We start from the raw sequence: 18,133 nt of genomic DNA, 5'->3' as shown, positions 1-18,133 counted from the left end.
AATCCATTGTCCCAAGATTTCAAGGAATTTGATTATGATAATTGTTCTTTAGAAGGTTGTATTTCCTTCTTGCAATCCGTTGTTAATTCTCCTCATGCTTATAGTCAAAATAAAGCTTTTACCAAACATATCGTTGATGCCTTGATGCAATCTTATGATGAAAAACTTAATTTGGAAGTTTCTATACCTAGAAAACTTAATGATGAGTGGGAACCTACTATAAAGATTATAATTAAAGATCATGAGTGTTTTGCTTTGTGTGATTTGGGTGCTAGTGTTTCCAGGATTCCGAAAACTTTATGTGATATTCTAGGTTTCCATGATCTTGATGATTGCTCTTTAAATTTGCACCTTGCGGATTCCACCATTAAAAAGCCAATGGGAAGGATCAATGATGTTATCATTGTTGCAAATAGAAATTTGGTGCCCGTAGATTTTATCGTTCTTGATATAGATTACAATCTTTCTTGCCCTATTATTCTTGGTAGACCTTTCCTTAGAACGATTGGCGCGATTATTGATATGAAGGAAGGGAATATTAGATTCCAATTTCCATTAAGGAAAGGCATGGAGCACTTTCCCAGAAATAAAGTCAAATTACCTTATGAATCTATCATGTGAGCTACTTATGAATTGAGTGCCAAAGATGGCACTACTTAGATCTATCTTCGCTTTTATGCCTAGCTAGGGGCGTTAAACGATAGCGCTAGTTGGGAGGCAACCCAATTTTATTTGTGTTTTTGTTTTTGCTTCTGTTTAGTAATAAATTTTGCATCTACCTTCTTTTAGATGTGTTTTTATGTTTTAATTAGTGTTTGTGCCAAGTAGAACCTATAGGATAACCTATGATGATAGTTAATTTGATTCTGCTGAAAAACAGAAACTTTGCGCGCATGAAATTAGTTTTGTTAAATCACATAAACATGATTTTGCGTTGATACATTTTGCTGCTGATCAACAGACAAATTGTCCAGGACTTCCTATTTTGGAAAGATTTTTAGAGTTCCATAAGTTTGCGTTAGTTACAGATTGCTACAGGCTATTCTGTTTTTGACAGATTCTGTTTTTCGTGTGTTGTTTGCCTATTTTGATGCATCTATGTCTAGTAAAATAGTTTATAAACCATAGAGAACTTGGAATAAAGTAGGTTTAACACCAAAATAAATAAAGAATGAGTTCACTACAGTACCTTATGTGGTGGTTTTGTTTTCTTTCACTAATGGAGCTTATGAGATTTGCTGTTGAGTTTTGTGTTGTGAAGTTTTCAAGTTTTGGGTAAAGATTTGATGGACTATGGAACAAGGAGTGGCAAAAGCCTAAGCTTGGGGATGCCCATGGCACCCCAAGATATTCAAGAGTAGCCAAAAGCCTAAGCTTGGGGATGCCCCGGGAAGGCATCCCCTCTTTCGTCTTCATTCATTGGTAACTTTACTTGGAGCTATATTTTTATTCACCACATGATATGTGTTTTGCTTGGAGCGTCGTGTATGATATGATTATTTGCTTTTTAGTTTCCATAATCATCCTTGCTGTACACACCTTTTGGGAGAAGCCTACTTGATTAGAATTTATTAGAATATGCTATGTGCTTCACTTATATCTTTTGAGCTTGATAGTTTTTGCTCTAGTGCTTCACTTATATCTTTTAGAGCACGGCGGTGGCTTAATTTTGTAGAAATTGCTAGTCTCTCATGCTTCACTTATATTATTTTGAGAGTATATTAGAACAGCATGGTTTTTTCTATGGTTATAAAATTGGTCCTAGAATGGTAGATATCCAAGTTGGGTATAATAAAAACTATCATAGGAAGTGAATTGGATGCTATGATCAATTTGATACTTGATAATTGTTTTGAGATATGGAGGTAGTGATATTAAAGTCATGCTAGTTGGGTGATTATGAATTTAAATAATTCTTGTGTTGAAGTTGGCAAGTCCCGTAGCATGCACGTATGGTTAAAGTTGTGTAACAAATTTGAAACATGAAGTGTACCTGGCTTGTGCATCATTATGAGTGGCGGTCGGGGAAGAGCGATGGTCTTTTCCTACCAATCAATCCCTCTAGGAGCATACGCGTAGTGCTTGGATTTTGATGACTTCTAAATTTTTGCAGTAAGTATATGAGTTCTTATGACTAATGTTGAGTCCATGGATTATACACACTTTTACCTTTCCACCATTGCTAGCCTCTTTGGTACCGTGCATTGCCCTTTCTCACCTTGAGAGTTGGTGCAAACTTCACCGGTGCATCCAAACCCCGTGATATGATATGCTCTATCACACATAAACCTCCTTATATCTTCCTCAAAACAGCCACCATACCTACCTATTATGGCATTTCCATTGCCATTCCGAGATATATTGCCATGCAACTTTCCACCATTCCGTTCATCATCATGACATACATTACTTTTGTCATATTGCCATTGCATGATCATGTAGTTGACATCGTATTTGTGGCAAAGCCACCATGCATAATTTTTCATACATGTCACTCTTGATTCATTGCACCATCCCGGTACACCACCGGAGGCATTCATATAGTCATATCTTGTTCTAGTTTTGAGTTGTAATTCATATGTTGTAATCAATAATAGTGTGATGATCATCATTATTAGAGCATTGTCCCAAAGAAAAAAAAGAAGTCCAGAAAAAAGGCCAAAGAAAAAAAGAAAAAAAGAAAAAGAAAAAAAAGAAATAAAAAAGAATAAAGAATAAATAAAAAGGGGGCAATGTTACTATCTCTTCCGATCAGGAGGGATCGGCTTTTCTTCCGCATTATGCGATAAACAATGCAGCGTGCGATGGATCGACTTTTCTTCCGATGTTACTATTTCTTCCGCATTATGCGATAACCAATGCAGCGTGCAAGGGATCGGCTTTTCTTCCGATCAGGTGCTTATAGAGCCCCTAGTGCGGTCTTCCAAACACTAGGGGCTGCGCCTACCTTTCTTTTGTCAAACTCCTATGGCTAAGTGAGAGTGGTAAAGCCTTATAGTCTGATTGCCTGGTTCGTTGCGCTGAAAACCTCCTTCAAGGACCCAAAGCTGGGGTAAAGAGTGCTCAGATTTATCCCGAATACCCCCGTACTTCCTACGTGGGGGCAGAAGCCGACGACTGGCCAACTCTCAGGATTAACATATAAAACGGCCGCACAGGAGGAAAAAATTTCAAATAACAGGCAGTAAATAATAGAAATGACCTTGTTTAACATTACATAGGACAACATGAATGTATTCATGGGAATATAATGTCCTTGATGCATTGCTCCGCCACAAGGCGGGATCCTTTCAGGACACTATCATAATATATCTTGGGCGTGCGATGCTCCTTCCCCTCCGGTGGTCCTTCGGTCATCAGCTTTTCGGCATCCATCTTCGCCCAGTGCACCTTCGCGCGGGCGAAGGCCATTCGCGCACCCTCCATACAGACCGACCGCTTGATAACTTCAAGTCAAGGGCAGGCACTCACAAGCCGCTTTACGGGCCTGAAGTAACTACTGGGAATCGGCTCGGCAGACCATAGCCGGATAATTAAATCCTTCATGGCTAGTTCGGCCGCCTTATGTAGTTTGATTGGCTGCTTCAGCTGATCGGCAAAGGGCACTGGATACACCGGCGCCTGATACTGCGACCAGAAGAGCTTCTCCATAGTACTCCTTTCTTCGGCCTGATAGAATTGTGCGGCATCAGATATGTTGCGTGGCAGCTCTGCAAATACCCCTGGAGAGATCTTAATTCAAGTTAGCAATGTGATTTTCTCCCCAAATACTTGCTTTGCATAGAAAAAGTCTTACCCACCGCGATCTTCCTTGCCTCTTGGATTTCCTACAGGGCGCCTTGGGCTTCCCCCCAGGAATCGCGTGTGGCTTGATGAGCCTTGGTAAGTTCAGATTCTTCCTCCATTAAACTCTGCTCCAAGGTTTCACATTTGTTCACGGCCTCTTGAAGCTCTCACTCAGCTTCAACAACCCTGGCCTCGTGCTTTTCACGAAGAGCCTGCTCTGCGGCTGCCTTCTTCACGGCTTCAGCCACAGCCTTCTGAAGAGCCTCAACTTCGGCTGTCGCCCCTAGAGCACACCATAAAAAAAATCATCATACTAACTTCTTCATTCACGCTGAATGCGAACAAGGTTTTTGCATACCTTGGTTATCCTCCAACTGCTTCTTCACTCGGCCGAGTTCTTCTTTGGCCCGCTCCAGACTCTGCTTCAGTCTGGAGACTTCCGCAGTATGAGAGGCGGCAGTCGCTACAGACGCCTACTTATAAAAAAGAGAGGGAGAGATGCCATAAAGTGAGTCTCCTACGAACATATATTTGATCCTCTATCTGGTTCTTTCTATCACCAAATAGTGTATCAGGGGCTACTACCTATACTATGACACTCTTCAAAACCTCACCTCAAAGCCCGTTATAAGGCTGATGCAGGCTTCATTCAGCCCACTCTCAGCGGACTGAATCTTCTCAATCACCGCACCCATAAGGGCACGGTGTCCTTCAATGATGGAGGCGCTCTTCAGCGCCGCCGATAAAGTATCCGGCACCTCTAGTTAGACAGAGGTCGCCGGTGGAACAGGCGCACCCCCTCAAGCCGAGGGAGGCTGCCTGCCTGATTCTAGAGCCGTGTCGGCCTCCGGAATTGTGTCCAGCTGGGGGCCAAATTCGAGATAGCCCCCGCCATCGACATCCATGGGAGCCTTTTCTCCCGTGTGTCCGGCCCCTGAAGTTTGACCTCCTGGCGCTGCCTTGATGATCTCCCCCCCTCATTGGTGTGGGTCCCTCTGGGACGATACCTCAGTGTCGTTCATGTGTTTTGGGGAAGGGGCCTTCGGGGGTGTCCCGCTGTCCATAGCATCTGAGCCCAGTAAATCCTCTGATGAGGATCGTTCGGTGGGGACCTCGCCGGACTCTAAAAAAGTATGGCTCAATGATTAAAACATCACGCCATAGTGAGTCTGGATGCGCAAACGTGTTTGGGTTTTATATACTCACGAGTTCACCAGGGGCTAGGCCCTGGGATCCCACTCCGGGATGCTGTCGGTAGCAGCGGTGGATTCCTCCGGAAGGGGAGGTTTTCCCTTCTTAGGCGACTCGGCCTCCAAGGATGTGGAGGCCGTCCTTTTCTTTCTTCCCCTCGCTGGGGAATGGTTTTCCTCCTCTTCCTCGTCCACTCCCGAGGAAGAGCGAGCCTTGGAGTCTTCGGATATTGTGCCCGAAGAGCCGCGGCAACGAAGGCCGCCCCTGATCTCTTTAGCCTCCTTCTCGGCCTTCTTCTTCGGCGCCTTGTAAGGCGCCGAAACCAGCATCTTCGTCAGAAGTGGGCCGGCCAGTTCTTCTGGCAGTGGGGCCAGACAGTAGATCCGCCCCGCCTTCTTCGTCCAGCCCTAGGAGTGTTGAGGAAAACACATTAAGCATCGGATTATGCAAATAAAACGTATGATTTGCCAAATATACAATGACTTACCGAACTTTTAGGACGGGACAGTTGGTACCCACGGTCCTCGGCTGAGTCCGGCCACGATTTGCCGGACTTAAAGAGCTCCTTCCAGATGTCTTTGTGCGATGAGCCAAAGAACTCTAGCAGGGTCTGATGCTTGGTCGGGTCGAATTCCCATAAATTGCAGACCCTGTGTTGACAGGGGAGAATCCGACGAACTAACATCACCTGGACTACATTGACAAGTTTGATATTCTTGTCTTCCATATCCTTGACGCGCGTCTGGAGCATCGACAACTCGTTGGCCGAGGACCAGTTCAGGACCTTTTTGGGCCAGGACGTAAGCCGCAGGGGAGCTCCGGATCGGAACTCGGGAGTTGCGGCCCATTCCGTGCCGCGCGGCTCAGTGATGTAGAACCACTGTTGTTGCCACTCTTTGACGGAATCATTGAAAGTACCTGATGGCCATGTGACGTTGGGCATCTTGCTCACCATGGCGCCTCCGCACTCGGCGTGCTCGTCGCTCACTACCTTGGGCTTCACATTAAAAATCTTCAACCATAAGCCAAAGTGCGGTGAGATGCGGAGAAAGGCCTCGCACACGACGATGAATGTAGAGATGTTGAGGAAGGAATTGGGGGATAAATCGTGAAAATCGATCCCGTAGTAATACATGATGCCGCGAACGAATGGGTTGAGGGGAAACCCTAGCCCGTGGACAAAATGAGGGAGGAATACAACCCTCTCGTGGGGTTCCGGAGTAGGGATGATTTGTCCCGCCGTTGGGAGACGATGGCTGATTTTCTTGGCCAGATACACGGCCTCCCGAAGCTTTTTGATATCCTTCTCCCGGACAGTAGAGGCCATCCACTTGCCTCCTGCTCTAGATCCGGACATTTTCGGAGGGCCTTTGTGGGTGGGGAAGACGAACACTTGGGCGCTGGAGCTCGAGTGAGAGAAAATGGATGAGCAGAGGAAGGAGAAGGCGTGGGTGAAAAGGGGAGTCCTTATCTCCTTATAAATGCAGCAGGGATCCTGCGCCTCCCCACTTGCTCGGTAAACTCGCTTATTCCCCAAGCGCCGCGTTGATGATGCGGTTGGGACCCACACCCATATTGATGAGAATCCTGTGATAAGGGGACACGATCTCTGCTCCGACAAGACGTGCCAATGAAACTACCTTGCAAGATGTGCAGTAGCAGGTTGAGAAAAACGGTTCGAATAATGACCAAGCCGTGGCATGATGTCACACTGTGAAAAGTTGTTAGCAGATTAGATTTTTGGAATATTGTGCTCTCTACGGTGGTATGTGGAAATTGTTTTGGAGAGCTGGACACGATCCTTGTGTTCAGGATCTTCTATGGAGTATTCAGAGAAGGAACCCGCCTTGCAATGCCGAAGACAATCTGCGCGCCGGACTCATCGTCATTGAAGCCTGGTTCATTGGCTACTGAGGGAGTCCTGGATTAGGGGGTCCTCGGACAGCCAGACTATGTACTTGTGTCGAACTGTTGGACTATGAAGATACAAGATTGAAGACTTCGTCCCGTGTCCGGGTGGGACTCTCCTTTGCGTGGAAGGCAAGCTTGGCAATTCGGATATGTAGATTTCCTTCTCTGTAACCGACTCTGTGTAACCCTAGCCCCCTCCTTGTCTATATAAACCGGAGGGTTTAGTCCGTAGGACAAGAACAACAATCATAATCATAGGCTAGCTTCTAGGGTTTAGCCTCTATGATCTCGTGGTAGATCAACTCTTGTAATACCCATATCATCAAGATCAATCAAGCAGGAAGTAGGGTATTACCTCCATAGAGAGGGCCCGAACCTGGGTAAACATTGTGTCCCCCGCCTCATGTTACCATTAGCCTTAGACGCGCAGTTCGGGACCCCCTACCCGAGATCCGCCGGTTTTGACACCGACAGTATTACCTCCATAGAGAGGGCCCGAACCTAGGTAAACATTGTGTCCCCCGCCTCCTGTTATCATTAGCCTTAGATGCATAGTTCGGGACCCCCTATCTGAGATCCGCCGGTTTTGACACCGACAGGCACAACAAAATCATCATCAATAGTGCTCTCGGACATTGTGCCATAAGACAAAGAAGTAATATCATCATCAAGTGCATCATCTTCCACAATTATTTTTGATTCATTTTCATGAGGCACAACAATAATAGGAGCAACATTATTTGGGAGAGATACCTTTTTACCTCTATTCTTTCTTCTTTTCATCTTCTTCACCACATCATGTGTGGGTTTAATTAATTTTTCGAGCTTCTTGTTGAAGAGATTGATTGGATATGAAGCTCCTCCGCATTACCTGATTCACCATAATAAACACTATAAGGGTATTGGGAAATATTTTCCCTTTCATTAGTACACTATTCATATTCTATTTGTTTTCTTGTCTTTAGATAGTTGGCAATATAAGGATTCTCAATGCAATTTACCGCACAAAACATATAAATTTCCTCTAGATCAAAATCAAGAAATCTCTTCAGATTAAATTTTGGAATACCCTCAGTTATACGTTTCATTTCTTCATAACCCAAAAGAAGACTAAGCTCTTTATGATGCTCAAGGGTAATCAAGTTATCACAATTTTTGGACACGAATTGATCATGAAACAATTTTCATTGGAGATTTAAATGACCATGTTCATTGCAAAGTTTTTTTTGACTGAACACTATGTGACAAAAGCCCCACGGCCTTTTATTAACATAGGCCCCAAGTCTTTACAAAAAGTAAAACTATAAAAATATATCTATGAGGAGAAAAGAAACCTACCTATAAATGTACAAAAAATATATACAAATGTACAGAAGGAGATGTCATAGGATCAAGGCAGAGCATTGATCCATTGGAGAAGGAGGGTCTTGATCGAAGACTTCATCCTATGAGAGTGCAGGGTGATGTCATGAATAAACTTGGCCTTCCAGTCGCCAAAAGTTGGCATGATATGTCTGAAGATCTTGTCATTCCTCGTGGTCCAGATGCTCCAAGCAGCAAGATAAACCACCTCAAAGAAAAAAGGGTGTTGAAAACATCTCTTGGCAGCCAAAATGCACTCTCTATGGTTTAACCCTGCATACCAGGTAATTTGCAGATAATTCCAAACCATGTTTCTGAAAGTACACTTGAAGAAGAGATGACCTCTGTCTTCATGCAATTGAGCCACACACATAGAGCAAAGATTATCATCCTCCTCAGATCTCCAATGCCTTCTCAGAAGCATGTCTCTCGTGTTTAGTCTATCATTCAGCATTAGCCAAGCAAAAACTTTGATTTCCATAATGCACCTGCTCTTCCATATCCATTTGCAGGGATCATCATTAGGAAGATGTGCATGATCTAGTGTATAATAACTCTTGGCAGAGTAAGGGCCTTTTTCCAGGAGTCCATGACCAAGAGTCGGGTTCATTAGGTCTTCTGTGCAATTCAGATAAAGCAGAATTGAGAGCAACCAACTCATCCATTGCTTCATGAGATAGGGGCAGCTGGAAATATGTGGCAATATCAAAGTCCTCAATAAAATCTCTGACAGATATCTTGTCATCAAGGGAAAAGGAGAAGAGCCTCGGGAATTTCTCCTTAATTGGTAGATGGTTTCCACCTAAGCTCCATGCATCATGCCAAAACAGAGTGTTATTTCCATCATTGATTGTAACAATAGAGTGAGCTCAATAAACATCATTTAACTTCATGATGTCCCTCCACCATGAAGATCCACACTGGACAGTTGCTTGAGGAACTACCCCATTATAATAAGTGTCCCAAATCAGAGAAACCCAGGGTATATCGGCCTTATTATAAAACTTATGCAAATGTTTAGTGAGCAAGTCCTTATTCTGAATTGCAAGGTTGATGATCCCCATGCCCCTTTTATCTTTTGGCTTACAAACCATTGGCCAGGCTGCTAAAGATTGTTTAGGAGTGTCAGCATTGCCTCTCCATAAACATTGGTTCACAAGGATGGCAAAAGAAATTAAATCTTTCAGCACAATCATCTAGCCTCTCTTGCAACTTCTTCGTTTCTAAATATTTATGCCTCTTACAAAATCTATCTTCCCTTTTTGGTGTGCATTTGCACTCCCAATTCACTCCGCAAAAATTGACATTCTTATAGGAGACATCATTATCATGATTAATGCAATAATCATTAACATCATGGATATTCAAAGAATTCATACTAGCAATATTGCAATCATGCCCATCATCCAACATTTGTATGCCATAAATTTTGTTGAATTCTTTTTCTAGCAATTGAGCACAATCACCGGAATCCTTATTCTCAAGATAGACATTATAAAGATAAAGAACAACCCGAGGTAACCCAGTCTCCATTTTTTTGTAGTTTTCTATTATGAAACCAAACTAGTGACAAAACAAGAAACTAAAAGATTCGATTGCAATATCTAAAGATTTACCTTCACGCACTCACCTCCCCGGCAACGGCGCTAGAAAAGAGCTTGATGTCTACTATGCAACTTTATTCTTGTAGACACGTGTTGGGCCTCCAAGCGCAGAGTTTTGTAGGATAGTAGCAATTTTCCCTCAAGTTTATGACCTAATGTTTATCAATCCGTGGGAGGCATAGGATGAAGATGGTCTCTCTCAAACAACCCTGCAACCAAATACAAGAAATCTCTTGTGTCCCCAACACACCAATACAATGGCAAATTGTATAGGTGCACTAGTTCAGCGAAGAGATGGTGATAAAAGTGTAATATGGATAGTAGAAATATATTTTTATAATCTGAATAAATAAAAACAGCAGGTACCAATTGATAAAACAGAGCACAAATGGTATTGAAATGCTTGAAAACTAGGCCTAGGGTCCGTACTTTCGCTAGTGCAATCTATCAACAATGATAATATAATTGGATCATATAACCATCCCTCAACGTGCGACGAAGAATCACTCCGAAGTTCCTATCTAGCGAAGAACATAAGAAGAAATCGTTTGTAGGGTATGAAACCACCTCGAAGCTATTCTTTCCGATCGATCTATCCAAGAGTTCGTGCGAAAATAACACCAAATAATTTCAGATTCATAATACTCAATCCAACACAAAGAACCTCAAAGAGTGCCCCAAGATTTCTACCGGAGAAACAAAGACAAGAACGTGCATCAACCCTTATGCATAGATTACCCTAATGTCACCTCGCCAATCCGCGAGTTGAGTGACAAAACATAAATCAAGTGAATCAATATGATAACCCATTGTCACCACGAGTATTCATTTGCAAGACATATATCAAGTGCTCTCAAATCCATAAAAGTATTCAATCTGATAAAATGAAATCTCAAAGGGAAAACTCAATTCATCACAAGATAGAGAGGGGGAAACACCATATGATCCTACTATATTAACAAAGACCGCGATACATCAAGATTGTGACATCTCAAGAACACGAGTGAGAGAGAGAGATTAAACACATAGCTATTGGTACAAACCCTCAGCCCCGAGGGTGGACTACTCCCTCCTCATCATGGTGGCCGCCGGGATGATGAAGATGGCCACCAGTGATGATTCCCCCCTCCGTTGGAGTGCCGAACGGGGTCTAGATTGGTTTTTGGTGGCTATAGAGGCTTGCGGCAGCGGAACTTCTCATCTAGGGTTACCCCGAGGGTTTTTGGAATATTTGATGATTTATAAGGCAAAGAGGGGGTGCGGGAGGCCACCGAGGTGGGCACAACCCACCTAGGGTGCGCCTGGGCCCCCAGGCGTGCCCGAGCCCCCAGGCACCCCCTGGATGGGTTGTGCCCCCTCGGGGCACCCCAGGTGCTTCTCTGGCCCACTGGATGTCTTCTGGTCCATAAAAAATCCACAAAGTTTCGCAGTGTTTGGACTCCATTTGATATTGATTTCCTGCGATGTAAAAAACAAGCAAAAAACAACAACTGGCACTAGGCACAGGGTCAATAGGTTAGTCCCAAAAAATGGTATAAAGTTGCTATAAAATGATTGTAAAACATCCAAGAATGATAATATAACAGCATGAATACTTCATAAATTATAGATATGTTGGAGACATATTAGTACCCAGGCCCGTCTGCCTGCGGCCCAAGGCACGACGCCTGGCGTAGGCCCAGCACAGCCCATCTTCAAGACCTCATGAGCAGGATACTCGCGAGGGCCCCCCCGCCTCACGAGGTGGGCATCAACAAGCATCCTTAGGATCTCCCAAGGGCCTCGTGCCGGGAGGTCTCCCGAGGCTGCCTCTTGAGGCCCCTCACAGGGTGGATATGTCTAGGCTCGCCAAGCCCCGCCTCACGCTACACGTGGGTGACGCGAGCCATGATGAGCGAAGCCAGAAGGGCACTAGCAGGCGCGGACAAGGACGTTTTCCTCTTTCGTGCTGAGGAGGCGAGGATAGCACGCGGGTTCCCAAAGCAATCCCCAAAAGTTTCCATTTTGGTGAAAGAAGACCAGGGCAGCGGGCTCGCCAGGACGGAGGTCATCGTCGAGCCCGCCAGCGCGTCATGGATAGAAGCTTTGACAGGTGAAGACCACCTTTAGTCAGGATAGGATGTACTCCTGTCCCCCTTCAAATTTGGTCGTTGTGGCGGCCCTTCCCGCCTAGAGTTTTCTGGGAAGAGGACCAGGGCCAGTATAAGTATAGGCTAGTCTCCACCATAGAGAGGGACTGGAACTTGGTTGAATCCCTGATACGTCTGCTACGTCTTGAGCTTGCGTTGGTTTTCCTTGAAGAGGAAAGGGTGATGCAACAAAGTAGCATAAGTATTTCCCTCGGTTTGTGAGAACCAAGGTATCAATCCAGTAGGAGGCTCCTCAAAAGTCCCACGCACCTACACAAACAAACAAGAACTCGCAACCAACGCAATAAAGGGGTTGTCAATCCCTTCACGGCCACTTGCGGAAGTGAGATCTGATAGAGATAATATGATAAGATAAATATATTTTTGGTATTTTATTATATAGATTGGAAAAGTAAAGATGCAAATAAAAGTAGATTGGAAGCTTATATGATAAAATATAGACCCGGGGGGGCATAGGTTTCACTAGTGGCTTCTCTCAAGATAGCATAAGTATTACGGTGGGTGAACAAATTACTGTCGAGCAATTGATAGAAAAGCGAATAATTATGAGATTGTCTAGGCATGATCATGTATATAAGCATCACGTCTGTGACAAGTAGATCGACTCCTGCCTGCATCTACTACTATTACTCCACACATCGACCGCTATCCAGCATGCATCTAGAGTATTAAGTTCATAAATAACAGAGTAACGCATTAAGAAAGATGACATGATGTAGAGGGATAAACTCATGCAATATGATATAAACCCCATCTTTTTATCCTCGATGGCAACAATACAATACGTGCCTTGCTGCCCCTGCTGTCACTGGGAAAGGACACCGCAAGATTGAACCCAAAGCTAAGAACTTCTCCCATTGCAAGAAAGATCAATCTAGTAGGCCAAACCAAACTGATAATTTGAAGAGACTGGCAAAGATAACTTAATCACACATAAAAGAATTCAGAGGAGATTCAAATATTTCTCATAGATAAACTTGATCATAAACCCACAATTCATCGAATCTCGACAAACACACCGCAAAAAGAGTTACATCGAATAGATCTCCAAGAAAATTGAGGAGAACTTTGTATTGAGATTCAAAGATAGATAAGAAGCCATCTAGCTAATAACTATGGACCCGAAGGTCTCTGGTAAACTACTCACAACTCATCGGAAGGACCTTGGAGATGATGTAGAGGCCCTCCATGGTCAATTCCCCCTCCGGCGGAGCGTCGTCGAAGGCTCCAAGATGGGATCTCGTGGATACAGAAGGTTACGGCAGTGGAAATAGTTTTTCGTCGTGCTCCCCAATGGTTTCAGGGTACGTGGGTATATATAGGAGGAAGAAGTAGGTCGGTGGATGCTCGAGGGGCCCATGAGGGTGGGGGGGCGCCCACCTATAGGGGGTGCGCCGGGCACCCTCATGGCCGCCTCCTCAGTTGCTTGACGTCCACTCCAAGCCCCTGGATCATGTTTGTTCCAAAAAGATCGCTCCCGAAGGTTTCATTCCGTTTGGACTCCGTTTGATATTCCTTTTCTTCGAAACACTGAAATAGGCAAAAAAAAACAGCAATTCGGGCTGGGCCTCTGGTTAGTAGGTTAGTTCCAAAAATTATATAAAAGTGTAAAGTAGAGCCCATAAACATCCAAAATGGGTAATATAATAGCATGGAACAATAAAAAATTATAGATACGTTGGACACGTATCAACGTCCATTTTGCATCATGTTTTCCTACGGTTATTTATGATGTTTTTATGCCTAATAATGCTTTTTGGAGTAATTATAATGCCTTTTCTCTCATAATATTCAAGGTTCACACAAAGAGGGAGAGTACCGACAGCTGGAATTCTGGACCTGAAAAAGCAACGCCAGGCTACCTATTCTGCACAACTCCAAGTGAGCTGAAACTTCACATGGAATTTTTATGGAATAAATAAGAATTATTGGATAAAATAACTACCAGAGGGGCCCACTAGGTGGGAACAACCTACCTGGGCGCGCCAGGGAGCCTAGGCGCACCTTGGTGGGTTGTGCCCTCCTCGGCCCACCTCCGGTGCCCATCTTCTGGCATATAAGTCATTTTGACCTAGAAAAAATCAGGAGAGGACTTTCGGGACGAAGCGCCGCCTTCTCAAGGCAGAACTTGGGCAGGAGCATTTTTACCCTCCGGTGGAGCGGTTCCACTGTGGGAACTTCCTTCCTGGAGGGGGAGATCATCGCCATCATCATCACCAACAACTCTCCCATCTTGGGGAGGGCAATCTCCATCAACATCTTCATCAGCATCATCTCCTTGTTCAGATCCATTATGCTATTTAATACCCCTCTGATCATGAGCATGATTATCATTTGTGGGTAGTTACTTTTGTTCTTGAGGTCACGGGAGAAATCTTGTTGCAAGCAATCATGTGAACTTGATACGTGTTCGATATTTTGATGGTATGTATGTTGTGATTCCCTTAGTGGTGTCATGTGAACGTCAACTACATTACACTTCACCATACTTGGGCCTAAGGGAATGCATTGTGGATTAGTTATTAGATGATGGATTGCGAGAGTGATAGAAGCTTAAACCCTAGTTTATGCGCTATTCCGTAAGGGGTTGATCATTATAGGATTAGATGCACACCCACTTAGTTTTCATATGGAGCTTTCGTACACTTATAGCTCTTAGTGCATTCGTTGCATGGCAATCCCTACTCCTCACGTTGATATCAATTGATGGGCATCTCCATAACCCGTTGGTTATTGATACTTATCCAACATATCTATAATTTTTGATTGTTCCATGCTATTATATTATCTGTTTTGGATGTTTAATGGGATTTAATATGCTCTTTTATATTATTTTTGGGACTAACCTATTAACTGGAGGCCCAGTGCCAGTTTCTGTTTTTTTGCCTATTTTAGAGTTTTGCAGAAAAGGAATACCAAACGGAATGAAACCTTCGCTATGATCTTTCTTGGACCGAAAGTAAACCAGAAGACTTGGAGTTGAAGTCAGAGATGCCACGAGGCGACCACGAGGTAGGAGGGTGCGCCCAGGGGGGTAGGCATGACACCCACCCTTGTGGGCCCCTCATAGCTCCACCGACGTACTTCTTTCACCTATATATACTCTTATACCCTAAAAACAACAAGGGGAGCCACGAAACCCCTTTTCCACCGCCACAACCTTCTGTACCCGTGAGATCCCATCTTGGGACCTTTTCCGGTGATCTACCGGAGGGGGATTCGATCACGGAGGGCTTCTACATCAACACCATTACCTCTCCGATGAAGCGTGAGTAGTTTACCACAGACCTTCGGGTCCATAGTTATTAGCTAGATGGCTTCTTCTCTCTCTTTAATTCTCAATACAAATTTCTCCTCGATGTTCTTCGAGATCTATTCGATGTAATATTCTTTTGCGGTGTGTTTGCCGAGATCCGATGAATTGTGGATTTATGAACAAGATTATCTATGAAAATTATTTGGTTCTTCTCTGAATTCTTATATGCATGATTTGATATCTTTGCAAGTCTCTTCGAGTTATCGGTTTAGTTTGGCCTACTAGATTGATCTTTCTTGCCACGGGAGAAGTGTTTAGCTTTGGGTTCAATCTTGCAGTGTCCTTTCCAAGTGATAGTAGGGGCAGCAAGGCACGTATTGTATTGTTGCCATTGAGGATAAAAAGATGGGGTTTATATCATATTGCTTGAGTTTATCCCTCTACATCATGTCATCTTGCTTAATGTGTTACTCCGTTCTTATGAACTTAATACTCTAGATGCGTGCTGGATAGCGGTTGATGTGTGGAGCAATAGTAGTAGATGCAGGCAGGAGTCGGTCTACTTGACATAGACGTGATGCCTATGTTCATGATCATTGCCTTAGATGTCTTCATAATTATGCGCTTTTCTATCAATTGCTCGGCAATAATTTGTTCACCCACTGTAATACATGCTATCTCGAGAGAAGCCACTAGTGAAACCTATGGCCCTCGGGTCCCTTTTCCATTATATTGCATCTCTTTTCCATATTGTTGAATCTCGTTTACTATTTTGCAATCTTTACTTTCCAATCTATACAACAAAAACACCAAAAATATTTACTTTATTATCTCTATTAGATCTCACTTTTGCGAGTGTCCCTGAAGGGATTGACAACCCCTTTATCGCGTTGGTTGCAAGGTTCTTGATTGTTTGTGCAGGTATTTGGTGACTTGTGCGTCATCTCCTATTAGATTGATACCTTGGTTCTCAAAACTAAGGGAAATACTTACGCTACTTTGCTGCATCGCCCTTTCCTCTTCAAGGGAAAACCAACGCAAGCTCAAGAGGTAGCAGTTATCCGCGTCGATGTGAGACTTTCTTACCTTTTGTCTTATTTATATTTACCCCTATCATCATACTCTATTCCACCCGTAGTTCTATATCCATGGCTTGCGCTCATGTATTGCATGAGGGTTGAAAAAGCTGAAGCGCGTTAAAAAGTATAAACCAATTGCTCGGTGATGTCTACTACGCTACCTTCTTCTTGTAGACGTTGTTGGGCTTCCAAGTGCAGAGGTTTGTAGGACAGTAGCAAATTTCCCTCAAGTGGATGACCTAAGGTTTATCAATCCGTGGGAGGCGTAGGATGAAGATGGTCTCTCTCAAGCAAACCTGCAACCAAATAACAAAGATTCTCTTGTGTCCCCAACACACCCAATACAATGGTAAATTGTATAGGTGCACTAGTTCGGCGAAGAGATTGTGATACAAGTGCAATATGGATGGTAGATATAGGTTTTTGTAATCTGAAAAATATAAAAACAGCAAGGTAACAAGTGGTAAAAGTGAGAGTAAATGGTATTGCAATGCTAGGAAACAAGGCCTAAGGTTCATACTTTCACTAGTGCAAGTTCTCTCGACAATAATAACATAACTGGATCATATAACTATCCCTCAACATGCAACAAAGAGTCACTCCAAAGTCACTAATAGCGGAGAACAAATGAAGAGATTATGGTAGGGTACGAAACCACCTCAAAGTTATCCTTTCTGATCGATATATTCAAGAGTCCGTAGTAAAATAATACGAAGCTATTCTTTCTGTTCGATCTATCATGGAGTTCGTACTAGAATAACACCTTAAGACACAAATCAACCAAAACCCTAATGTCACCTAGATACTCCAATGTCAGCTCAAGTATCCGTGGGCATGATTATACGATATGCATCACACAATCTCAGGTTCATCTATTCAACCAACACAAAGTACTTCCAAGAGTGCCCCAAAGTTTCTACCTGAGAGTCAAGACGGAAACGTGTGCCAACCCCTATGCATAAGTTCATTGAACCCGCAAGTTGATCACGAAAACATACATCAAGTAGATCACGTGAATATCCCATTGTCACCATAGATAAGAACGGCAAGACATACATCAAGTGTTCTCAGATCCTTAAAGACTCAATCCGACAAGACAACTTCAAGGGGAAAACTCAATTCATCACAAGAGAGTAGAGGGGGAGAAACATCATAAGATCCAACTATAATAGCAAAGCTCATGATACATCAAGATCGTATCACCTCAAGAACACGAGAGAGAGAGATCAAACACATAGCTACTGGTACATACCCTCAGCCCTGAGGGTGAACTACTCCCTCCTCGTCATGGAGAGCGCCGGGATGATGAAGATGGCCACCGGTGAGGGACCCCCCCTCCAGCAGGGTGCCGAAACAGGGTCCGATTGGTTTTTGGTGGCTACAGAGGCTTGCGGCGGCGGAACTCCCGATCTATTGTGCTCCTCGATGTTTTTAGGATATATATATATATATATATATATATATATATATAGGGTGGGTCTATTCTAATAACACCCTTAAGACTCTTATTCTGCACACCGAAAAGTCTTATTCTGCTAACACCACCGAGCTGTCTCGCTACGTCGAAGCGAACCACACGGAAAATAGAAAAGAAAACCCTTCCTTACCTTATCCACCTCCTTTTCCCACGAACAACCACCGCACAAAACCATCCCCACCCCCGCTCCCACCCGCACCGCCGGAGTCGCGCCACCACCTGCGCTGCTGGACCCCGCTCCCACCACGCGCCGCTGGACCTCGCTCCCACCACGCGCCACCGGAGCCCCGCCCTGCCCCGCCCCGCCCCGCGCTGCT

At 44.0% G+C, this 18,133-nt stretch overlaps 1 pseudogene; it reads right to left on the bottom strand.

Annotated features, from left to right (window-relative positions):
• The window catches only part of LOC123158169 (uncharacterized), a 45,156-nt pseudogene that overhangs the window by 26,287 nt on the left and 736 nt on the right, over positions 1-18,133 (bottom strand).

The sequence above is a fragment of the Triticum aestivum genome, chromosome 7B (genome assembly GCF_018294505.1).
Source record: "Triticum aestivum cultivar Chinese Spring chromosome 7B, IWGSC CS RefSeq v2.1, whole genome shotgun sequence".
NCBI classification, from domain to species: Eukaryota; Viridiplantae; Streptophyta; class Magnoliopsida; order Poales; family Poaceae; genus Triticum; species Triticum aestivum.
This window is presented reverse-complemented; position numbering and strand designations above follow the sequence as displayed.